At 37.5% G+C, this 27,304-nt stretch overlaps 1 protein-coding gene across 4 annotated transcripts in view; it reads left to right on the forward strand.

The window, feature by feature from the left end:
* LOC132911214 (POU domain, class 6, transcription factor 1) overlaps positions 1 to 27,304 on the forward strand; it is a 211,163-nt gene that overhangs the window by 112,031 nt on the left and 71,828 nt on the right. Inside the window, exon 1 of one of the 4 annotated variants that reach the window (XM_060967662.1) lies at positions 12,694 to 12,820. The exons of the other annotated variants lie outside the window; for them this stretch is intronic. The gene's annotated coding sequence lies outside the window, so the exon portion shown is untranslated. Of the gene's footprint in view, positions 1 to 12,693; positions 12,821 to 27,304 lie in introns of those variants that run through there. 4 annotated transcript variants of the gene reach the window in all.

The raw sequence follows: 27,304 nt of genomic DNA on the forward strand, positions 1-27,304 counted from the left end.
AAATATTTCTGGTAATAGATTTGAGGCTGATTACTTTGGGTAGGAAATATTTTCACTTGAAAAAAAAAAAAAAGAAATGAAAATGTGACTTACTGTGTACACTTTATATTATCTGAAATATTTGAAAATATAATGTCATAGGGTTATTTAATACTAGAAGCATGTTTTACCGTATTCCGCTCTTAAAGTACTAATTCAATTTAAAATTCTTCGATATGTGTGGAAAATTTGATTTTTTTTTTTTTTTTTTAAGAATAGAAAATTTCCTACAACTTCGTTTGGAAAAATAAGGGATTAAATCCGAAAATAAATCGATAAGCGGATTCTTTGGACAGGAACATTTGAACGAGAGCCTAATTCCAGAGTGTTCATCAACTCTGGCAATATTCACGCTCTGATCCCTCAGATCGGAGGGCGGGTGCCTAAGCTATCATTAAGACTCGAATAATTCAGGTTAACGGTTAGCGCAGTCCGGAATAATCTCGATTTGCATTTCGTTGTTTGCTTGGAGCAGGCCAGTCCACGCAAGAATAAACATCCTGGAAAGGACAGTGGCCTCTTCGTCCATGTCAGCTGGCTGGATTCTCAAAATTCACCGGAAATAGTTTCCTCATTGATTTCTCAGCTTATTCAAAGAAATGCCTGATAAATTAGATCAACAATTACCATCGGGAACTAAATTTATAGCTGCCCGCATCTATTAAGCCGCTTCACCATTTCCACCAATTATATATTCTTGCTGAACTGAAATTCTGGCTACTCGGAAACCTTCATTTTAATAATTATAACAAACTCTTATTGTATAATGGATATTATAAAGATAGATAGATGCGCGGTCCCAATTTTTCTAAAAATTTTTTTCCCAAAATTCTCAACGACTGATAAAACGTTACTATATCGATACTATAAAATCTTGACAGCGATAGAATCTGTTACTTAGATCTATTCAGTTATACTTTGGATTAAAAGAAGCTGTTTCAAAATTTCCTATATTACATCAACCATTACGATTAAAGTTCTCGATTCGACCGATTCCTTTCAAAATATCCTATGATCAGACTGCGCCTAGGTAAAAAATTGTGTTACCTATCGAGTACTATATCAAGCACTATACTTTACATATTTTATGTATTTTTTCATATTATATTCATATTGCGCAATTGTGCAGTTTCAAATATGTATAAAATGCATAAAAAACCGCAGTATACTTGTAATCGAAAGCAGCTACTTACGTCTATCGTTGAAGCTATCGATTTCTCCAACCATGTCCTGGCGGAAGCCTTAAAAGTAACCGAGCTGTCTAATTTGCCTGTCCATTTGAAATTGCCTTCTTCGTGGAGCGTCTCCGGCCGGGTCCCTTCTGGACGATGGTCAATCGGTCGAGTCGGGCCGAGTCGCTTCTTGCAGACTCCCTGAGTTTCCAGACTGTGGGGCCGGTTACAGAGCTGGCCGGGCAAATACAGGCTATGCATAACAATCGATCTCCCAGGAAACTATGGGGGTGGATGGTGAGCGGGCGGATAAAGCAGGGTAGCTCTCGTCGTAAGGGGTGAGGCGGGCACGAGGGCAGACCGGCACAAGATGAGGGAAGTCTGAGATAGCCAGTGGCCAACACCCCATCTGCTGCCCCTTTCGAAACCAGGTTATCTGTTCAACTCCCGTTAGACGCGAATGAGAATCGGCCAGCAGTCCGGGAACTAAGTTGCGCATCCCTCCGTGTGATCGGGACAATTGTTAATGCTCGAAAGACTTCCGGAATTATATGCTTGTCCCTGGTATTTTCTGTCAGTCTTGCCAAGATTAAAGCGCGTGATTACGTCGTCCCTCCGGTTCGGTTGTTCCTTGCTGTGCTACCATTTTCGTCGCAGCTTCCAGAATTACAAGTTCCTTAGAGTGGCTCATCAAAGTGTTTGGATATTTACCACAGAAAATTTTCATTATATTTGCATATCGCTAGTTTCTTTATACGAAACGTTTTGGAGTTCCATCTGCTCTGTAACGAGACACGCCTATCGTGATTATGTTTGGACAGTTTGAAACCAATTTGGAAATGGATATTGAAGTTACAAGATATTTATTACAAATTGCTCAGTCACTGAAGTCTTTCAGGCATGCAGCTGTTATGCCGTGATTCATAGCTTTTTACTTTGTATATTCTGTTGTGATTAGCCTATATATGTCTATGGATTTATAACAAATGTACATAGATGAACGTTAATTCAAAAAATATATAAATATCAGAAAATACACATATCAGAATATTTGGCACTTATATGTTTGCTATATTACAAGATGGATATTCGTAATGAATGTCTGTACAAAATATGAAATTGCATAAACATTCGCAATCTAATTATGATGAAGCTTCATTTTCTCTGATTAAAAAACCGAGACCCATCTGACGCCATGATATCTCGTAATTCTCATCTTAAAAAATGTCAACCTATCCTCGAAATACTTCTCGCAAACAATCGTTTATTATTCGGATAAAAACGTAACAAACACAAGTCGTCCAAATTACCAATCTTCCTAAATACCTCACGGCAGAAGACGATTTTGCGAGATGAAAATTTTCGTCCATCGTCGTGACTTATCGCGTTTAAAATTGGGGACAGGCACGAAAATAGTCGAATATAAGGCACGCAAGGGAAACGGACAATCGTACTTACGCAATTCGAATTGAAATACGAAATTTGCTTGCCAAGGGCATTCGTTTTATTAATCGCGAAACGAAAACAGAAAATGCGAGCATCGCGTTTCTCCGTGAAAATAAAAGTACCATTACGAAATGAATAAAAATTTTTATGGAAATCGATGCAGCTTTTCAACATAATACGAATAGGTAAACACACGAATACGCGCGATCCACGCCAGTAATGCATTAAATTATGTCTTCTTCGAAGCTCAACCTGTGGAAAAATGGTATTATATTCTCTTTCTCGCTTTCCCACTTTCCAGAAGGAAATTTATAATATTTATATTCGTTCGCGATACCAGCACGCGAATAAAAAAGCTCATTTTGTAAAATGCATGTACGCTCACACATTTTAATTATCCGGCCTTCTCTCTTCCCCTATGGTCAACTCGTGTGAATCAGCCTTTTGTCAATTTTCGTTTGCCGCAGGAAATTTAGGATTTAATTTATTTACGATTACAAAAGATTTTCCTATCTTTCAACTGTCTTTCCAAAAATATATCAAATTTCATATAACAATATTAGTTATTTTGGTAATACTCATTTGATCTCTGAATGATTTTATCCTTTCAAGCAGTTTCCCTTTACTCAGACATGCTTATCATAATTTCAAAAGGATGATGGTGTTGTAATTTTATTGTATTCATTAATTAATTATTTCTTAAAAACTACCCTTAATAGTAATACAGAAATTTAATTACTACATTCGGATCAGATTCGAACCATTATTCTAAAAGAATCGCAAAATAATCGAGCACATCTGCATTAATATAGAAAAAATATACGTATGATATTTCAATAAATATTTTACGAAATTGATTATATAGATTATATAAAATATTATATAGAATAAAGAATGAATTTATATGGAATTAAAAAAAAATTATCCTATAAGAAATACATCAAGGAATAAAACTTTCGGTAATGATTGATCAATATTTGATGTGTTCTTCATAGTGAATTATTTATTGATAATTTCCAAATTACGATACACTCAGAGCTAATACTTTTAATGCACATACATATTTTCGAACGTTTGTTTACTGGTATCGTGTTTAAATGGTCTACAAATGGTCTGGTATCGATGTTAAATTCCGCTCTGGAAGAAAGACAATGGAACACGAGGTTTGGCGGAGCACGTCCGAGACTGGAGACGAGTGAAACCATCGGTCAACCAGCATTACGGCATTTGCATGTTATTTACTCGCGAGCCACCGAGTACATTTGTTTGGATTATCTCTGAAATAAACCAGTGCCCATTCCCTCGCGCTGCCCCTTCGATGCCATGGCATCGTGAAGTACAGACTCCTGGAAAGCAGACAAATGGCCCTAGTTTGTCCACTTTATGCCCGCCTACATCATTCGAGAAACGTCACTATCGCGTCTTCGCAGCGGTTGTATGTCCATGTGCCAGGTAACCCCCCTCATTTTTACGTGAAATCAACTTTATTCTACGTGAATTATAGGCGAAACCGATGTATTACACGTCTGTCAGATCTGGTAATATTAAAAACTAATAGATCTATATCTTTTTCTATTAAATATATATCATTATCGATCATTATCATTACATATATAATCATGTAGAAATGTTCGGTTGGAAACAGGTTTATTATCAATAAAATAGTAATGTCAAATGAAAGAATAATGACTATATTTAGAAAACGATAATGTGATAATAATTGATTAAATACTACGTAGAAATTTGAGAAAGGAAGCTAGATATTAAATGCAATCACTTTGACTCTAATCGATTTGTGTCGGCTCATTTTAGTTCTTCGTCCTCAAGTGATTTCTGATTCTTAACCGCTTTCTTCTACATTTCCTTTTTCCTTCTATTTTCCAAATCGACCACCGAAACCTTCGTACACATAATAATCTCACTACCAAGCACTCGATTCAAACTCTGTTTCCAGTTTCTTTCACTACAAACGCTTTGAAATTCCGAGTCAAGTATCCTTCAATCGAACATCATTCCACGATCAAATTGCAGATGATTTGCTCCTCAACCTCGACAATCACACATGATTAAATCTCTTCTCCACGTTCTCTCCACGTTCTGTCCACGTTTCCATATATACCAGCATCCCTAGACTCGTAAGAGTCAACCGCTATCGATTCTCACGTTCCGAAACAAACACAAAAATGCTCGCTAATTACTGGCGTAGCAGGGGCCGAGATTTAGCGTGTGTCTCGTTCAGTTTGATTAACAATAATACAAAGCAATAATGTTTTAATAAAAAGTGCAGGTAGAAATTGGAAACGTAACAACGTGGAGAGGGGAAGGAGGACAAGAAGGAGATGGAGGGGTTGTAGGGGTGGTTGAAGCGGCACGAGCAAATTTAAAAGCGCAATTACACGAAGATAAACGCTTTGGCAAATATCCATTTTTTTTCGCGAGACCGGAACGCGTCCGCCTTCGTTATAGAATCTCGGTTCCGTGCACGGACGAATGGAGCCATCCAGATATGTAGATCCGATTCAATTAAAGAGAAACGTTCTGTCCTTTCTCTCTGTCTCTCTCTCTTTCCCTCTCCATCTCTTTCTCTCTCACTCTCTTTCTCTTCCCCTGCATCTCTATGGATCTCTATGGTACTCGCTGCCAGAGATCCGAATACGTGAGTTATTCCCCGACGAATCCCGCTAAACCTATACGATAAACCGCCAACGGCGACTTTTTCGAATTCCCATCGAGTCGCCGGGTGCTCTCGGATACCAGACGACGTTCCCTTGGCTCTCTTAATCGGTATACATTGGAATGCATCTCAGCCGTACGCTACCATGCGCCGCGGCTAAGTAATCGTTGCACAATGACGAATCGCATAAATGGGAGGATTCTCGGAGACTCTTCCAGGCTAGAAAGGTACGGGTCCCCTACGCCATCGGGTAATTTCATGGTGAACCTTAACCTATCTCCCTTGATGTTTCTTCGCTGTTTCTTTTTAGGAAGAAAATTAACCGTATAGCTAGGATATAGGATTCAGGAAGAGAGTAATAAACACTGGCGAGTGTTTCAGCGCGTTTGAGAATGTATAGGAGGGTTCGTTTAATGGTATGCATTGGAGATTTTATTGAGGAAGTCCTGTTGAGGGATAGAAATATTTCTGTGCTACCAAGATTGATATCTTATGATGGGAAATTCTGGAAATTCTTTTTGATAGCAGTTATATATCGTTGTCGTTAGTGGTTTCTAATTGTTAATGGCAACTACTATCTTTTAAAAATATTGTTTGCTAATCTTTGGATAGCGAAAGTTCTGTCGTTCCAATTATATTTTATGACAAGAAATTGTAGAGATTTTTATAAATAGTATCTATTCGCCATTGTATTCGCTCGTATTCGTAAGTATGCAAAAGTATTCATTATCAAGACGTTTCGGAGATGTTGCGAAAAAAATCTCGTTGAATGAATAGAATCGTGTTCATAGTCCAGAGACTTTTATGTTTTATAATCATACGATGAAGCGGTTGAAGAAATTTCTTCTCATAACGACAGTAAATAGTCGTTGGCATTCAAACATATACATGCTGCTTCGCTATTAGTATTCTCCGAAGAATTTGTTCTAAAACTCTCGCTGGATGAATAGAATTACTTCTGCAATTCAGAATTTGATGCTTCATGAATTTCATGTGATGAACATCTTTCTAATAACATTGGCAAATAGTTGGAACCGAATCGAATGCAAAGAAGTTACCGTCAGATGTCCCTTGAGATTTTTATCATTATACGGCAGATTCTATCGAAAATATCCAGTCTGCAGAAATTTCGGCGGAAATACCGTGCCCCTGAACGACACCATTCTTCCCGAGTCTCTTACGTCCCCTCTAGAAACCCTCCAAGACTCGAGGGAAACTTCACGATCGTCCACTACTACACTAGACAAAACGGTGTATCGATCACTGTAAAAGCTGTACGCGCTCAAAACTCGCAGGAATTCCGTCAATTACAGCCCCGTCTTTTGGAATTCCCACCTAGTAGTCGTCGGATACGGAACGATGTTCCATGACTCTCCTGATCGGTATTCATTGGAATTCGTTTCGATTCTAGATATACATACGTATGTATGTATGTATATTTCGTACCGATCACACATATATATGTGTGCATATAAATATATATGTATATAGAAATATACACGTAACGTTCCGACGTTCGTCGTCTTCCTCGTCTTCGTCGTCTTCGTCGTCTCTGTCCACGCGATATTCGCAAATTTATGGCAATTCCGTCAATTAAGTCGAGTGAAGCGGAGTCATAACATAAATATGTAAACGGCCACGACGAGCCTCTCTCAGAGTAGCCATATAAGCTGCGCTTGTCCATCAATGTCTCCGCGAAAGAGGTCCAACATGCTCGTAAATGCATACCCAACGAAATGCAACGGTCAGTGGCTATCATACATCCGTACGTGAGGATTCGCGGTATCGCATAACTCGTCCTCCTTCCACGATCCACAAACCGAGTGCATACACGACCGCGTGCGTGTGCATCGCGCGGTTTATCGTTTGCAGAAAATGCGAGGACGGAAACTACGCCGAGCCAGGTTGCTCTTCTCGCATATTTTTCAACCGATTTAGTACGGGCCTCGGGATTACGCCGTACTCTCGATAAAGCTTTCGAGAATAACGAGCGATTTACTTACGTTGCGTTGACTTCGATAATTGCCTCGATGGTGTACCATTCGTTTACTTTGAAGAATAATTATGATTAATTACGTTATGACTGGATTTGATAGATACGATGTTTTTGATGTTAGAGTCGATCGGTAGAATTTGATCGTCGAAAGAAAATGATTAAGGAATACTGAATAATATTTGTAAGTAGGGAGAGGATAGACCACTGGTTGAAATTAAGAGGATGTTTTTAATCACTTCGCATATAACTTTTTTTATTAGTTTACTAACAAGAATTTATGATATTGCAAATGGAATTTTTAGAGATCGACGATTAAAATAACCAAACTGATTTTACATACTGTGAGAGTGTATGTTCTTAAGTGGTTAGTGAAACTCTTAAAATATTAATTTGAAATGATATTTCTTTAAATTCACGGTAGCAAACTTTTACTTGTAAAACTACTTAAAGAACGTGATACAATCTAAATGAAGATGACATTGCATTAGCAAATGTACTTCATAAATCCTGAAGAATTATTTTTCTCTTCCATATTCATGAAAAATTCTTAATTTATTTTAACGAATCTTAGATGTTTCTAAAATCGATACAATTCCATACAATTTTGTTGCTTTCCTTTTAAAATGAATATAGATATTACGATATTTTTATGATATACAATATCGATTAGAACTTGTTCGAGTCATTAAAAATTCGAAAAATCATAATAATTTTGTACACCATGATATGCGAGATACGATCGTTATGTATTACTGCTTTATAATAGCATAACTTTGTTTTGTAGTATGTCGAAATAAGTATTATAATTAGTAGAAACGTTTTATTTATTTAATAACATTAATATTACATACTTTTTCTAAATAAAAAACAATAAGATAAATGATGCTCAAACATCATATCGCAAAAATATTCGAAATGTCCGAATATCATTGCAAGTCACTGTATGTATAATTTGTTTCAGTGTGAGAAAATTCGATTAGTCAATCGGAATTTATGAACGTGACTGCGAAATCACGGGAACGAGGGTCGAACGAGAAGGGTGGCTGCCGCGAAAGCTTTCAGGCTTTGTCGTTTAAAATGCAGTAGTATCTTTGGCAAAGTGGGCGGTTCGCCCCGTTCTTTCTGGCAACGTGCCCGATATAAACTTCTTAAACGATTTCTTAATTCGCCACCCCGTCGGGGTGTACTCGGTTCTCGAACCTTTTCGGCCATGTTTCTGTCCCACCTTACCTATCCCTCCCTCTCACCTATTTGCAACCCTTTCGTATCCCCTTACCTCGACGTCTCTTAATTTCCACGAAACCCTCTCGCTACGTTCACCCTTTCTCTGTCGGTCTTCGCTTTCCACGAGCGAATGTAATTAATGTTTAGCATCCGCGTTATTTGTTTAGTTTCATTTCATTATCTTCGAAGGCGTCGACTACGACGATTTTATGCAAATAGAGGCGAAGAGACGAAGTTTCACGTCCTACCTCTCCCCCTTCCGACCCTCTTCATCCCCTCTTTGGCTTTGGCTTTCCTGAACACGTTTCTTATTGTTCCTGCATCTCGTCCTTTCCTTTATTATCACCAGTTCTTTATACGTTTTTCTTCCTCCGTCCTTTTTCCCTTCTCTTTTCTTTTTTCTCCTTTCTTGTCGCTGTTGCTATTATTATTACGATCGTGACGAAGATCCGCATTATCATTTTCCCAAGTCGCTTCGGTACTCGACGAATAAATATCATTCATAATTCATTCCACTTCTTTGGCGTTCATTAATCCTCTGATTAAATGTATCTCATTATTTAAGAAAGCCCGGCCCGTTTTATAAAAGCGGCAGAAGTTCCATTACCAGGCGCGGGTGAAATTCACGGCGATACAAGTCCTTCCCTTTTCTCTTTCTATCTCTGTCTCCCTTATTGTTTTGAATTTAGTAACGAGAGTCCCTCGGCTAATCGAAGCCCAACCCTCCCCGCCCTTCCGCCCTCCCCCTCGCCTCTCTTCGATCTCATTTTCGCTTGTTAATTAGAATTCACGGCTAAGGGATACGCGTAATTTGCCGGTGGACCGGATGCCGGTTGAATAATTGTACTACAAGCGTTTCGACGAGTTGGAAACACTTTGAAAACCGATCCCTCTCGCAGAACATTCTTACATTCTTCCTCGTTTGCTAAACAATAAAAGAAAGTTGTTTAATGGTTAATGAAACGTGTATATATAAGATTGTCGTGATTTCTCATCGTAAAATTGAAATAGCGCCCTAATAGGTATGTGTGGGTTTCTACGTGTATGATTAGAAGCTTGTTGCGAATACCAGCTTGAAGATGACTTTCTGTTTCGCGGTAAGAGAAAGTATAATGACACGCAGAATTGTTGAGCTATAATAGTTGCTTTTGGTTTGTGGTTTGGAAGAGGGAAGTTAATAATGTGCAGTGCATTAGAGAGTTTTCAATGAGAAAAACAATATACTAATAGCGTGACATTTTCCTCGTTCATCATAAATTCGAATATTTAAAAATCTAAGTTTCCCTAATCAAAATTCCAAGAAATAATTAATATTTCTAGTATTATTTAATCATCGAAAAGTCAATCGAGCAATATTAAAAAGATTTGAATTTCCCCTGCAGAAAGCATTTTTAGGTTTAATACAGCTGACTACGTGAAAAAATTCGAGTTTTCAAACTCTCCAAAAATAATTTATGTTCTTTGTAGTCTTTAATTGTCAAAAATCCAATCCGCCAATATTTCGAATTCGAATTCGAATTTTTACAATTGAACTTCCACAAAGTAATTCATATTGCCAACATTCTCTAATAGTTAAAAATCGATCTAGCGTTATCAAAAACTTCGAGTTGCCACAATCAAAATTCGAAGGAGTAATCCAGGACCCTAATAAGTAAAATTCCATAATTTCCGATTTTTTTATTCATGTAATAAATTTTCACCGCTGGAAATAAGCGTCGATTGGAACGGGGGTGGTGAAAAGCGGGGAGGTCGAAAGAGACAGGCGAACGACATGAACGAAGGGTTGGCCGTGAGCATGTTGCGCGACTTATCCAGACGTCGTATTTAAATTCAGGCGAACTTTGGAGCCGTAAGTTCGGGCCGGGCCGGGACCAGCTGAATTGAAAAGCTAATTCTCGGCGTACAATCGACTCGTCTCGGCGTAGGGCAAACTTTGTGAATGTGTCTCATTAACCGGCTGCGAGTAGCGTGCGCACGCGTAAATTCGCGCGTACCCTGAGACGCGTGTGCGTGTTAAAGCGTTTCACTCGGTGTAACCACCGCGTAATCTCTTCCACGGTCACATATTCCCACCGCGTATTTCAATTCAAAGGTCATACGTCGGATTTCGTGGAAACCCGGCGGCAAGTGTGTCTTATTTTTCCCTCTTATCGGTCTGTTATGCGATACGCCTTTCAAGATCTTTTATTCATACTCTTTTGCCTCTTTATCCTCTTCTTCTTGATCTTTTCGTGATGTTTTCCAGTCGAATTTTTATTCTTCAAAAGTATTTAAAAACGAAGTTTCTCTTTAATCTGTCAAACTCATTCTTTAATTGAACATTTCTACGATTGCGAAGTTATAAATTAACAAAGATAAATCTGTTTGAGATGGATTTCTGTTTCAGATCTATTTGAAATGAAGTAGTGTATTGAAAAAGAGACTTCCTAACTAAATTAGGCAATTATTATGTATATTCTATGTACTATGTATACCTATTTATGTTTAAGGGATTGGGAATCTAAGCGACTTTTTAAGTCGTTCTTCCTGTTTAATACGTTACATGAAGAATTCTTTTATAGTAAAAGAATTCCACTTTCAAGTCAAATCATGTTTTCTCACTGTATTATTTGAATACGCTAAAAAGTAGAAAGGAAGAGATCGGATGTCCGAAAAAAAGCTGGCATCTTCACTCAACAAGGGAACATAGAAACTGGTGTATACAGGAGGTGCATTATTCTGTGGAATCGAGCGTGACTCAGTTCCCAACTATTTTCCCTACTTTCCCAATTAACGTGGCACGCGTGGGTGTGTAGGAATACAGTTAAAATGGCACAGTTTTCGTCGACCGCGGAGCCACCCCTAAATTCGGCTGCACGCGGTCGCATTCCTGTGTTTTAAAATCTCGGCAAGGGCGCGGGAAACAAAAGGCAAGTTGCAGCCACGCAACTTTCACCTCGTACGTGTGGCGGAAACGAGAGAGAAAACGGGTGTAAAAATAAAAAAAACGAGAAAGAGAGAGAGAGAGAGGGAACGGTCAAAAAACCGGGGTAAAAAGACAAGAAAAAGAACGTCGGGGAAAAAGGAGGGAAAAAGGAGATGCACGGGGGTGCGAGTTGGTGAAAAAAGAAAAAAGAAGGAAAGGGATTCGCTGAACCCGGGGCTCCAACGAGCTAACGCTTTTATTATCCGTCGCTTTAATTTAAGCGGCTCTAGTCGCTCCGTCACGGTTCCAGGTGTGAATTAAGCGCGGAATAAGCGAGCAGCCGCGTATCCACTTTCGGCGCCCACGGCGATGCGCGGAATAATTAAATGTGTGTTTTGATAAACGCAAACGAAACCGTCGCCATGCCACCCCTTCGCACAGTCAGAGACGCAAGAAACATGCAATTCCACGCCCGTTTCCGAACCACCTAGCAGAAATTTCACGGGCAACCGAAGGACACCCGTTTTTCCTTGCGCTTCCTCTCCCTTCGCTACAATTATCTTTATGCAAATATTTCTCGTACGTTTCATCATGAACCAATTCACTAACCTTGATCGTGGAAGCGATCGAAGAGTCGATGGAGGCTTGATGGATTAAGCATGGTTTATTGCTATTTGATCGTTTTAAAGAGCTACTTTTTATGGTTGGTGGTTCGATAATCGTGAATGGGGTTACTAGATCATGAATTTGGAGATTTTATTAATTATCAGAGACTTTGGTTGTGTTATATTGCATCTATGCAATAGAAATGTCGACTAATTCCAAGTGCAAAAATGTTTACTATTTTTAGATACATTTATTGGCGTATTAATACATTAAGTATTATGTTAGGAAACATATAGATTTATTGAATTACATATTCGTTGGAAAAAATATTTACAAATTTTGAATTTTATTATTTATATTTTATATTATTATTATATAGAGAAAGAACTTTTAAACCGTAAAATTTATTACTTTTATCAAGAATAAATGTTTGATTTTTTTCAATTACGACGCATGTTCAATTTTTTAAATATTTCAATTCAACGGAAGATACTTTTTTATTTCTAAGAATACCTTTATTTCAGTATTATCCTCAGTGTGTAAATCGATCGTCAAGTAGGTGCGTCCGAGGCGCGTCGCCCTTCAAGGCCGGAAATCGTAAACAGAGTCCTCAGTTTGTCTCGAAAGTTTGAACCGTGCGGAGTGATGTGCGCATTCGTCTTCTATTCTAAAATTGCGTCGTACTATATTAAAACTGTACAAATGGACGATATCCGAAAAATTCTACGCTGTCCGTCATTCCGTATCAGTCAAGATAGGTTCGTACCATTTAATTCTGTACACTTTATTGCCATTTGCAGTCATAATTATCAATATTGTCTAAAAAGACGAAAATTCTACGTTTATACTTTTTCTACACTTTTTTACAATCATTTTACACTTATTTCACAATCATTTTTTTTCTTTAGAATTTTAAGATACGAATTAATGTATTGTACATTGCAATTATTGCAATTGCTATAGCTAATATAATTCTCTTAAATATTTTTACTTGCTTTTAGTGATATGTGTATGTTATTATATTTTTCCAATTATCAAAATGTTACTTAGTTTAAAGTAATTTTTATCGTTGTAGATGTAATTTTCCCCCGAAAAGAAGAATTCTGTGTACTTTTAAGTAGATAAAATTAGTCATGGTCACAGATAAAAAGATGCAAATCCTGTTTAACTAAAAGTCACGCGTATTCCATTAGACTTAAACTCAGATTCGTAATTACAACCGACATTCTCTTACGGATGAAAGAAAGAGAAAGAAAAATTCTATGTAACAGATTTCTCGTTTCCTACCGCGATGTTTTGTGAATAATTTCACGTAAAAATGTAACACCTATATATTTTTCGGTCAACTCGTTCCCAACGTTTTTCAAAACATCGTTCTCCAATCATCGTGTGTACATTATCGCTCGTCAGTATTTACACATTCGTTGTCACTGACGTAAAATTACTTGTTTGCGTAAACTGTATCTGACACTAGCGTGAAATTACTCATTTTGCAAGATAACAGAAATATTTAAAAAGAATAGTAGACTGCCTAAACATTCTCCTCAAGCATTCCTACTATACATAAATATATTAAACAATTGTTTTTCGTTTAATTTTAAACAGGATTTCTACAATTCTGCTCTTAATTTTGAATATGAAAATTCCCAGTATGAAATTATTAAATATTTTTCTGTTTATCCTTCGATATACAATTGAACTAAAAGAATTATATTTCCAATTTAAGTTAACTTCATCTTAAGTTCCATATACACAATACTTGGTAAGATAACAAGTTACATAATCTTGAAAATAGAATATACATATGTTTCACGAGTAATAAAAGTTACTTAATTCCTTAATGACCTATTCCGTCTCCCATACGTCAATTAGGCATAAAACACAGATATAACGAGCTAGAGACGAGTCACTCGAAATCAAAGATGAGACAGCTTATAGTTTTAAAGTTACTCGTTTAAAGACTTACCGTTATAAGGATTCGAGCACGATCTCCCGTTTTATTTTTATGCTGAGGATTTTTCAGAAGTATCTAAAGGCGCTGCCTTGGTTGAAACGAAAGCGAGATTAAGATATAAATAAATAAATCGTAGCAGAATTAAAGATTATTGTAACAAATAGTCACAGCTAGTAAACTGACCAAGAATAATTGAATATATAACTTATCCGGAAGTTAGATAGTACCGCCTATCAGGCGGGATTTTTGAAAGCGCAGCCGCGTACGACTACTTTCAACGCCAGTGGCAACGCGCGGCATAATTAAATGTGTGTTTTGATAAACGCCGCACGCAACGCTCGCGATCGGGCGTGCAAGCAAGAAACGGTCGACGAGGCAGCCGCTTGTTCGCTGCAAACTTTCATGGAAGTGTCTACACAGCGTCCTTGTTGGAACCTCGTCCTCCCACATCTCCTTCTTTCTCGCTCTAACCCGTGTCTCTACGTACGTGTCTCTCTGTCTCCTTCTCATCTTAGTTCCCGTCCGTCTCTCTCTCTCTCTCTCTCTCTCTCTCTCTCTCTCCTCCCAGTTAGAATACAGAGGCACGACCATAGGCGATAGGGATTTGTGTTAGGGGGCCGCACTGGCACTGCTCTGGAAACTGCTGATTCGAAATTAACGAAAATTAATTGGCAACGTCGCGATATTAATTCCCGAGATTAATTCCCCAGGACGTAGTGCTAATTGATATCTCTCGGTGCCAGGAGCGAGTGAGAGAGAGAGGGTGGTTGCCAGCAGGTCAGAGGGAGAGGAAACACAGAGATCCGCAGCTTGCAACGCAGCTGCACCTTGATCCGTTCGAATCTTGATATCAACGTGAGTTAGCGCCTTTTTCGACGCAAAAATTCGAACATTTCGTTTCACGAACGAAGACGGATCCCGAGATAAAACAAAACTTAATCGTCAGATAAGATATTTCGTTAGGTCTAGTTTTCTAAGGAAAAATATCAAAGTCAGTAATTACGTTCTAATCAAGAAATCAGAAAATTTATTCTCGCTATATAATAAAATTTTTGTGTCGAGGATAAGATATCGACGTCGAGGTATTTCTTATTGATTAATGTTAATAAAAAAAATTGTAATATTTCATTTTGTAGTTAAAAAAATATATAGGCGCGTGTCGTTGTTCAACCATTGGAAAATCGATTTTAATCGTCAGATCTCGCTTTCGTAAGTATGAACGTTGATTCATTTTTATTTAGTAGTTGAAAAATTTATTTTCACGATTGAAACACAGATGAAAATGTTGAATCGAGGATAAATGCTGAACGAGACCGCAGTGTTTCTCGTTAGTTGGGGTTAATAAGATAGAACATGAGTTTCAGCTATATTTAACTTGACACTTATGTAACAAACGTCGCGTCACTGTCGTTTAAATATGTGTTTGTAAATGATACACGTATATTCTTGGTAATCTTGACGACGTTTTTTATGATGAGTTGACCAAATTCTTTCGATAACGCGTGGATGTGCAGTTTGATTTCTTTCTGGATTCTTCTGTTGACAATCGTCAAGAAAATGGAGATAAATGCGTTATAAACGGTTGATAGATGCGTTTTACGGTAGATGCATTTATCTGGCAACGTATCGTTTAGCGCGGAAGAGAAAGTGTTAGTTTTTCCATCGGACGTCATTTCATTAATGAAATTCTTCTTAGTCTTCAGTAATGACGCTGTTAATCATCTTTCGTCTACATTCGTATTGCGTATTTTACAGCTTCTTCATTATAATTTGTGAAAAAATATAAAATATTCCCAGTAACATACTCGTTATAATATTTAGAGGATGAAAAGAATCTCTGTCTAGATTTCATCTTTTCGGTTGTATTCATAAAAATATGAACTTGGATAAAAATCCACACTTTCGAACTAAGTACACTGCGGTTACAAAACATATCTGTACACAGTTTTATTTGGCAATGAAACTTTTTTCATGTTAGATTTTTAATAAATAGTATCCAAATTTTTGTAGTCATATAAACGTATTATTAAATGATACAGAATTTATTATAATTAGATTTAATTATCTGATATACAAATGTAATAATACATGTAGCAGTGTGCAAATAGCTTTCGTACTCGCTGTATATCTCATCTCTTGAAATATTTACATCTGCTTACCTATTTTATCACAAATCTTAGCTATCTCCATTAAAAATTTACGACCACATAAGTATAGAAATCAAAATATTCCAAGATAACACTCGGGAAACCACCAAATTCTAATCGTCGTTGTCTCTGAAGGATCGATCGCGACGCTGCAGTCGATACAAGGCAATCAAGCATTAATTACCCTCGCGAAACGCAATAAATTTCAACAATGTATAAAACACGATCTCGGTAGAACGTGTCTCGAAACGAAATCGTAATTAATTCTTGGCATAGGGCGGATAATGAAGACGAAGCGAGGCTTGGTGGATGGTCGTGGCGAATTCTCATTGAAGAAGTGTCGCCCAGGCCGGTGTTTATAGCCGGATAAACCACCGGGACCAGTCGACAATTAAAGTTGAAAACTCTTTGGGCTCGGGGATGTTTTACGTCGGCCAAGACGGTCGGTGCTGAGCTCGTAAAACCTAATATAATTAAACATAAAAATATCCCGGTAGCTAGCCCGAACCGACTAGCTTGGCTGAACGAGGCAAAGTGAATAAAAAGTGCTCTTTATTACAATGAGCTTTAATTAACGCGCGCTCGCTCGCTCGCGATGACTGCTCGCGTACCGCGCACTTTCTCAACTTTAATTTACAACGTCTGAAAGCGCACCCGGGCGCGTTCGTTACATCGTTGCCATAAAGCATAGACACATAATTATGCGGCGCAGGGTGAATGAACGCGGGACGCTGATTCGTCTACAGGGCATTAAATCCTTTTGTGAAACGCCGTTCTTCCTCCCTCCAGTCACCGGCATCTATGCTATTACGAGTTCGTAAATGATGGATTTGGGTATGGGATAATCGAAACGTCGAATTCGTGTCGGTAAATGTTTGGCAAGATAAATTATTCTCTCGAAATCGAATCATCGAATGCTCCATATTTTCGGACTGCTTCACTAGATATCACTTCTTTATGAGATATTAGGATGTGACTTAACGCTTTTCTAAAGTTTCACGGTTCTGGTTAGAAAGTTTGTATAATAAAGTCTAATTTTCGAAAGAAGGAACATTAAATCGCAGAATGTAAAATTTCTATTGTATTGTGTTTGGAAGTACGAGGCTGTGGGATTGTTGTATTATTATATTCCAAGATAGTTCTTAACGGAAAACAATGTACGATTCTTTTAGCGTAATCTATACATATAATGATCGTTCAAAAAGTAAGTCTATTCAGGGACTATAGCTCCTATTTAGTACCTCGTGCACATATCTTTTGTACATTATATCCAGATAAATTATATAGATATTCTCCACTCAAAATGTTGAATATAATCATGCCCTCTTTTCGTACCCTAATTGCAGGCAGTCGATGCTTCCATGTATCTCTAACGCTCGAAATTCATTGCCAGTCATTTGCAATAAATAATCACATTACATTCGTGTTTCTATCTTTTCCTACAATATTCATTCATCATAACGATATGATTTTGTAAAGTTGTTTCAAAATGGAGGAATATGGTAGAGGAGAAAGGATACATATATTAGTGTTACTTTTTTCAATTTATCACTAGCTGAAAGAATCCACTTATTAAATCAGTAAGTAAGACGTTACTTCAAACTCACGCATCGGAAACTTTATACACTAGAAAGATACTGAAAATCGTATTTTGGACATGGTATACTACACGTAACTCTTAATTAACCCATACATTTACAAGCGCTGACATTTAATTCTTCATATAACCACACAACTCGCCATTTGAATAATAAATTTCAGAAAAATTTTGCATAATCTTCTCTAGAATACAAATAAATCTTTTCCTCGTATTTTGAACTCGTAAGGTACCTTTCAAGTTTCCATGTCTCCTCGCGATCAAAAATCTTGGCGTTACGTTATCCCATGAAACCTTCCCGAATAATATCTTTATCCAAATGACTCACAATCTCGCCATACAATCCCATTCATTTCAAATCACCGATGAAGAAACTCAGCCGTCCGAAGATGAAACGACCTAACGATTAAGCATAGTGAAAGACAATTCTGTATATATAAGAAATACGCGTCAAAATCTCGGGATCAGCGAAACAAAATGCTCCTCGCGACTCGCGATCTGTGGATTTTGAAGTAATAAATTTCTCGTTGGTCGGTCGATGGTTCGCCGTCAGGTTATGCGCGAAAGTTGAAATTTATGTCTCGGTTGTTTATGATCGGCCAGTGATAAGGGATCTACGGACGTATGACAAATGATCCCGTAATGAAAAGTGAAAGATACTGCGCGTAGTGGGTCCTGGTTCTGCATAAATTTCAATGATTTAGCGCGTCGCGCGTGCTGCCGCGTATCCTCATTGAATATACACAGCGATCGATAAAACTAAAGCTGGGATCGATCCGCGGAGCGAAAAGTCATCGATCCGTCGTGCAAACGTTTGCTGTTCAACCCCCTGAAGCCACGGCACTAGGTCACACGCCGTTTGTAACTCGAGAATCATCGCGGTCTCATCGTTGCCGAGAGAAGGAAACATATTTTATGAGGCATTTAGACCAAACGAGAAAATGCTGGTTCTTCTCCTACTTTTAGTAAAAGTTTACTCAAATGAAACTCTAAACGAGTATCAGTTTGCCGTCTGACAGCTGCTCGCTGAATTGTAAATCGAACATTCGAATGGTCTAAAAATGTTCTAAAAATGTTCCAAAAGGAATTTGTTTAATTCTTTTAGATCTGAGTGTATATATACATTACGTATAATATTTGCTCGCGTTCATCATGAAGCAACGTACAAATTTCTAGTTATTAATAATTAATTTTCCAATAATTCGCTCACTTGGTTTAAACGCGTCATTGGAATTGTAGATTGGCGACAGCGAAGGCGGATTAATTGTCGTTGAACGTCTCTTTACACGCTAGTATCAAGCAAAAGAAACATTTTACTTCGTTTGTACCGTTCTCCGGCGAATGGCAAACGTTATGCAAGTGCTTGCGCAAAGATAGCTAATAACATTGTGAATCGCGAGACTTATGTGCTCGCGGTAATGTTCCTCCTTGAAGAAAGATCTTGGATACGAACTTCCATTTCTGATTAACTGATCGATACGTATTTGGAGAATTCCAACTATTTAAATCGTTTATAATCTTGCAATATTAATTGAAGATTAAATTTATGTCATTTTCGATCCAGTTCCATGTTTCTAATATTAAAAGATATCTGGAGATCGAATAGAATATGTAGAAATTTTTATTGATATGTATAATGTCTTGTTTTAATTATTAAATATTTTTTAAAATATTAATAATTCTTTTTGTTTTCTAAAATGAGAATAGACAAGATCGATATATAAAAATGAAAATATCGCACCAGGATTAACTTATTGTTAAATAAGCTTAAATTCTTTTGTAATATTCTTCAAAGTAATATCATTTGCTTCTTCATTTTCTTACTGTTAGTTAATTTTAAAACAATATTAAAATTCTAAGTTTATTACCTAGAGAAGTTTATGGCAAATTACGAGACTTTAAATGATTTGATTATATTCAACCGTTTACCGTTTGTGGTTTTATTGCCATTAGACTTTTATTGGTTATACATGTATTATATTAGGTGCCTATATATATGTATATATTTTTTGTCTTCTATATTATACGTCGCCGGCTGCTGCTTAAAAATACGATATTGATAAAAACGAATGTCTCAGAAACAATCACCGAAGTAGAAAAAAACATGTAACATAACTCGTTAAACGTTATAAATGTTATTAATATAAAGATCATAGGAGAAAATCAGGATAAATTACATTTCCATTTCTTACCAGAAAACAATTATAAAATTTTGCCGACCCATCTCAAGATTATTTTTTATTTGGTTTTAGTATTAAATATGTGTTTCTTGCTACCCACTCGAAACATTTTAAAAATGTTGAAGCTTATAATACCAGTTATAGGTTTTACAACATTGCGCAATATTATACCAGTCTTTCACAGTACTTTGTGAGAGTTCGGAACTAATCATTTTCCTTTCAAACGTTTTGTATAATAATGCTTCTTGTTAACCACCACGTTATATCGAATTAAAATAGCTAATATAAATAGACACCTTATTTTTTCTTACAGTTTTAATACATATCGGAATATCTTTCTTGCAAAATCGAATGCGCTTCGTTCAAAATTGGTTAGTTATTTTTCATTTTCTTGTCCGTGTATCATTTATATAGTTATATAAAATATAAAGTACAAATTAAAAGGAAATAACACAAACTGTTATAATCACCATACGAACTTAGAATAGTAATAAAATAACGAAGAAATCAGATATATATATATAAATACATATGTTAAAATATTTTCCTTATAAAATTGCATCGACTTTGCTCGAAACTAAGTTATTCTACCAACACGAGTTCTTCTTGAATTATCTGTAAGAATATAGCTATCCTTGCACCCAATCCACTCGTACGAAACGAGTACAATATACCAACGGGCAGGTTGCTTGAATTAACACGTCCGGATGAAAATGGAGGCGTTGGATCGAACGTAACAGTTGCTCGATCGTGGCAGTCCCTCCGTTGACCTCGTAAAGTCGGATCGGTAATACGGAACACTATTTATTCCCGAAGTTTCGACGGCTCGGTTGAGCCGAAAGCAGCTCACTTGGAGGTAATTACGAGGATTCGCCGTCTTTCTCAACGGCGGCGGCGCGCCGTCTCTGCCCTTCTCTCTTTCTTCGCCTGTGCAAAGTATACTGCCGTCTCGCTCCCGCCCGCCGATTCTATCGGGCATAATTACCTTTCGCTGTCCCTCTCGGATAATCATTGTAACACCTAAGCACCCTACCTAACCTACCGGAGCCTAGCCAGCGTTTCCAGCGTTATTCGCCATCGATCGACCGCCCTGACGACGATTTCCGTGCTACGACGTGGTCATTGCTGCCATACGAGTAGATCGTTTCGCTAACGATTACAGTGTCACTCGGCCAATCTAGGATTATCGCTATTTCGGAAGCCGGCATGCGACCAGAACCGACGCGGTTATCGATATCGCTGCCGTGATTCGTTGAGTACACTCGATAATTCCTGCTTACCAATTTATTTTCTACGTGTCTTTTTTGTTTGATTCTATTAATGTCGATTTATCCGTCTCATAGTATAGCTCGAGACAGTGTTATAAATTGAATACCCGCTTTTGGTCATTGTTGATATAATTATGTTTTTCGAACGTTAAATATATATCTCAAGTTTGAACAAGACGTGAGGAAATTCGTATTGTATTGATTGCTTTCTCTAGATTTTATGGCAAACGTCTTCTTGGAATATTACAAACTCTTTTCGTTTCGAACAAATTCGAAGATCGCAGCAGGGTTAAATGTCATTGTAGGTAGTGCAATTGGTAGTAAAGTTGAAAGTATATATTTCTTGTATCTAACACGTGAAATATACGAGATCTTGAAAGTGAAGAGATAATGATAGAGGAAATTATCCATTCTGATTTCTTTGTTATTTTATTACTATTTTGAATTCATATGGTGACTATAGCAGTTTGTGCTACAATATTTCCTTTTAATTTGTACTTTATATTTTATACAATAAATGTTAAGATGAATATTTTGTAATACAAATTGAAATAACTAAATAAACCTAAATTGGCGCGAATCTATGATTCTGTGATGTCAACTTAAAATGAACATATCTAACACGCACAATTGCAAAGAAACATGCAAGAGAAATAATGATCACTGCTGTTAACAATCGCAGAAAATCTTGTACTCGTCATTATAATAATAGTGAAGTAAAGTATAGAGTGTGTATTGTTTGAATAATTATGAGCTGATCATTATTACTACGCAGTGTCACACTTAATTCAGTGAGTCATGTAGTGACATAATTCTTCATAATAATCTTCAGAAAATTAAAAATACTGTCATTCGATGTTTCCAATATAATTACATAGTATCTTACCTCATTAAAAAAGTACTTAAAACGTCGCCAATAAATCCGCCACCTAATCGAATTTCCAGGAAACATTCTCTTAAAAAAAAAGCCAGGTACGGAACGAATCGTAAATCATGAAATTTTATTCTCGGAATTCATCATCGTCTAAGATATTAATCAAATTTAACACCGTCGTCCTGGCTTTCCACATTTTGTTCCGTGTCTTACCGCGAGACGAGACCGGTACGCTGTACCGTTCGATTTTCTTAGCGAAATCGTCCGTCCGCATGCTGCGCATACCAGTCGCGATAAACGCGCCAGTGAAACGCGATTCCGCTCGAACGTTCCCTGCGCATTAACGGTACGTCGCGTTAAGAGCTTCAAGAAGAAGAAAAAAGGATCTTTCTATCCCCTCTTACGATCAATTGCATAACAACGGCTGCCATAAAATATTTGACATGCAATTGTGTTATAAAAAGAATTATTCTGGAAGAAGGAGAGAGAATTTACCTCGAGGAAAATAGAGTAAGGTAGGATCATTTATAGACCGTGGATTTTTATATATTTATGAGAAATTTAAATAGTCTTCGAACATACTGTACATGCTACATTACATACTGTACGTGCTACGTAAAACATTTTGGAATTTCATTGTCACTGTAACAAAATGCGTGGTGATGTCGTGATTATATTCATAAAATTTGTACCTAATCTGAAATTCTAGAATTCACCATTAGGTATCTATGTTATCTTCTTGCTACAAATAAACTTATACGAGTAATTTGTTTCTTAGAAGCTGAACACAACTTAAAATTTTCAAATTAACAAAAAATAAGGTCATAGGATGAGCGGGCTCCAAAGCGGCTGAAATGTTAAAACTTGGACTTCTGAAATAACCCTACCTTACGAGATCATGTTAAGAGATCATGAAATAATCAGAGTGAAAATGGCAGTCGAGGATAATGGGATTCTTTACGAGGCGTTTATCGATCCGTTTCTAGCCGTAGAAAACCAGCTGGCAAGCAATGAATTCGGCAAATGGAACCTGGCGAAAGGCGTCGAACTTACTCCGGTTTCTACCGTCTGTCGTCGGTTAGGATTTAATCCGTTAATCTATTCCCGGTAATAAGGAATCCATAATGAGTCGAAGCACAGACATCTATATCGTTCTATTGTCGTCTGTGGAAAGGGTGAACGAAGACGCAGTTACGCGCTTCGCTCCCCGCGGTTCAGAAGGTGAACACTGAGAGGCTGTCGTCGGAGAGAGGATAGAGAGAACGAGAAACGCGAGTGGAGGACGATGGAGAGGATGTAGGGTGATAGAATTGGTGGGGCGAGGAGGGCGATGGTAGGGGGTTAATTAAGCCGTCCTAATATAACTTCTCCTCGGCCCCCGAGTTATCGAGTATTATTCCGCAAATGTGTCGACCTCAAAGACAATGCCATTCCGGGAAAATTTATTTGTGTCGCTGTACACTGCCATCTCTACCGCCTCGAAACAAACCCGACGAAACTTCTGCCAGGCTCGCGCAACTTAATTAAACCGACCGTGGCCGCGTCGGTCCTGTACGAAGTGTCGACCTCTCCCTCTTCCTATCCTTTTCTCTCTGCCACCCTGGTTCTACCTCGCGATTCTTTTTTATTCCTTTCTTGCTTTCTTCGTCGCGACGCCTTTCGACCGCCCCCCACCCCTCCATCCACTGCACCACTCTCTCTGGTTACTTCATTAAACAGTTGGTCGGAGTTTTCCGACCAACCAACGCCGTTTCGGTCGTGTAATTATGTAACGAAAAGTGGTGTCGATGGAAGAGGGTGGTTTCAGGGGAGGAATGGGCAGCACGTTGCGTTACACGCGAATTTCGACAGGTAGTTGGGATTGCAGGGTGCGAGAGGAATTCTCGGAGGTGTGTCTTCATTTGGAATGATTCTACATAAATTAATTTGGTTTGGATTACGTGGGTTACGTGGAAGAATTGTTCAAGAGAATAGAGAACATCGACTTTAAAATTTGACAAACGCTTCATGAAGCAATTTGGATTCGTAGAGATTGAAAAATGTGTTTTGCTGTTTGCTTTTTTCCTCATTTTCATTTATCTTCAGATCTATCTAATGTATGATGTATCTAATGTAAATTATGGACCAACTAAATTCTAAAAAATGAATACATCTGAAGACTACGATGCGCTTATAAAAATCTGTGTACATATTCGATTACATCGAGTTCGTCAGAACGTTCATTTATCTTAATACGCTTCTACAACCCTAACTGTGGCCAGCGTAAGCATAGTGCCAAGAAAACTGTTCATTTTATATCTACTCCACGATACTATATAAATTCACAAAAATTCTGCAGAGCCCAAGTCCTTTATCCTAGACGTCACTAGAAATCTATCCGACAATAAAAAAAATTTTTGTAAAACCCGATATATAGACCGATGAGGACCCGAAATCCAAGTCGTTCGTCGAATTCACTCTGTGGAGAGATCGAATGTTGAAACGGGGGTTCGAATTACGACAGGGGTGAACGATCGTGTCGGGCCAGGGGCGTTGGTATTGTTGCCTCAGTCGGCCATCACGGTCGTTGCAGTAATTATGTGCTGACGTTTTCCTCGGTAACGTTTCCAAGTGAACCGCCGTGAAGATGCTTCCCAGAAGTCATCAGCGTTGGACGAGTTCGTTCAGCACATGTTAAGAGATCCACTTGTCGTCGCACAAGTGGCAAGGAAGAAGGAGAAGAAGCACGAGGAGGAGGATCGGGGGAATAAATTATTATTACGCTGGTAAATCCGGTCAATCTCGTGGACGGACTCCGATGCGCGGCGATGACGACGAACCGCCGCCAATCGCCGCAATGGAGATGCATGGGAGTGCGTTAATCCACACAGAATGTTCCGACACTTGACATTTCCTTTAATAATGGCGTCTTCATTCGTTGAACCGCAAGTTCAAGTTAACTGGGGAGCTACGCTTAAGGAGCACGCTGTTCTCACTGCGCATGCTAAAGATCTATGGAATTCGTACGGAGAACTCACGAGTTCAACTCGTTTTTATCCCTTGGTGAAAATAATTAGAGGATCGCGAGCATGATGTATGTGCAAGTCCCTTTTAACGAGATTCTCAGAATCTTAGATTTTATTTATGCTCACTGTTTCATTTCTGATAAGGAATGCTTTATTTTTGTACGTATTTTCTTGGAAATCTCAGTATTATTGTTCTTTCTGCAAATCTAGTAATTTTGAAAAGTTGATAAAAAATAATATTCCATGCTCGATATTTTTATGGCAAAGAAAATATTGCAAATTCCCACTTTATACTATATTTTATAATGTAGAGATTCGATTAAAATATAGAGAATTCTGAGAATCGTAAATTTTATTTGTGGAATTTAGTGTACGTCTCGCATTGCTTTATTAGTTATAAGGAAAATCTTATTTCTTTACTTTCTTGTTGATAGTTTAGGATAGCTATACTTGTTTCGTATATAATCGTTACAGAATTTGAAAAAATATTATTCCGTTTAATATTTCATTCGATAAAGAAAATATGCGGTATTGATGTGATAAAAATATTGCAACTACGTTCTAGAAAGCTCTACTAAAATATAAAGTATTAAAATATAAGAGGTTATATTACAATATGAAACTTCTTCTAAAAGTTTTTATTCTCCCATACCGATAGATATGATCATATTACGTGTATTTATAATACTAATAGATGTTCAACATTTTCATTGTTTAATATTAATTCTCTCGGAATTTTAATAATCTTCTCTAAAATTACCTACTCAACTTTACCTTATTTCGTTTCTAAAATATCGAATAATAAACAAAATCGGAGATAACTATTTTACATATACGTTCGAAAGATCCGAGATTCACATCACAAAGTACAGCACAAAGGACTATAGAAGACACACATTGACTAAAATGTACACGCGTGAAATCAATTTGGATGAAAGGCGAAGACATTAATTAATCGATACGCTTTACCAGGTCGCGAGTTAAAATACTTGCGCAAATAAATGGGTTCCCCAAGTAGAAACAGGTTAAATTATACATGCACATACATGTATCATACATACGACATTCTATAAATACGACGCAAATGCAATTTTGATCGTCAATTTCTGATAAGAATCGCACGAGGAGAAAACAGAGTAGGGATGTTATTACGACTCGAGTGTGTTACGACTCGGGGTTACAATGAAAAATGCCGAGCGAATTAATTCATCGTCTCTTTTTCTCGTTTATCTCCATACAGTAGTATGCAAAAGTTCCCAGCGAGAAGGGTCTTACATAAATGGAAATACATATCCCATTTTAAAAATTGAAGATTAAAAAAAGACACGATAAGTACATTTTTGTTGATTTCTTGATTTTAATGTCACTTTATAATTAAATAAAAGGACTTCGATGTAACGTAATTGAAAGTGAAAATAACCGCCAATAGTATAATATAATATATGTGGCATAATTATTAAGACAACAAAAATCTTGAAAATTTTGACGAATATGATAAAAACCAATATGAAAAACACATTTAATTTCAAAACCGAATAAGAAAATTATTTTGGGAGATTCACGGAATTATAGAATTCTTAGAATTCCCTTTCGTAGTTACGATATTAAAAAGCAAAATTCGATAATATAAACGATGATTGAAAAAGAAATTGCGTTATAAAAATATCGCATTAACGCCCTTAACGTGTTCAAATTCTCCAATATTGCTTTTGAAATGTAAAGTGAAAAGTCTGTCTAATCAGAAACTTTTGTAGAGCACTGTATGAGAGCTCAGCTCGTGGCGAGCAAACCGAATGAAAATTGATTCGACATTGATAGTCACGTTTCATAACCTTGACGATGATAATGGAGAAACCTCGGTACCGATTAACCTTTTTCCACGCGAACTATATTGACCAGTACCTACTTATGACCATAGTCTTGGCTGGCGTAGCCGGGGTAACGCAGCTAGAATAATCGTCTTAGCAGTAGAACCGCGAGAGCGCTGGCAGTATCGTTGGAACATCTAGAATTACGCTCATTAACACCAAGGCATCTGCTAATGATCTTACTTGGCTCCGGATTGTGTAACTCAAGGACTGCGCGGAAATCGGTCGCCGTGTATAATAAGCCTCCTCGGAATAATGTTATTCCTTATACGAATTACGACGTACTCCCGTTGTCTTCCTCCAACGCCGAGTTATAAATCAAATGTTCACTCGATAAAGAAGTTCAACA

The sequence above is a fragment of the Bombus pascuorum genome, chromosome 10 (genome assembly GCF_905332965.1).
Source record: "Bombus pascuorum chromosome 10, iyBomPasc1.1, whole genome shotgun sequence".
Taxonomy (NCBI): domain Eukaryota; kingdom Metazoa; phylum Arthropoda; class Insecta; order Hymenoptera; family Apidae; genus Bombus; species Bombus pascuorum.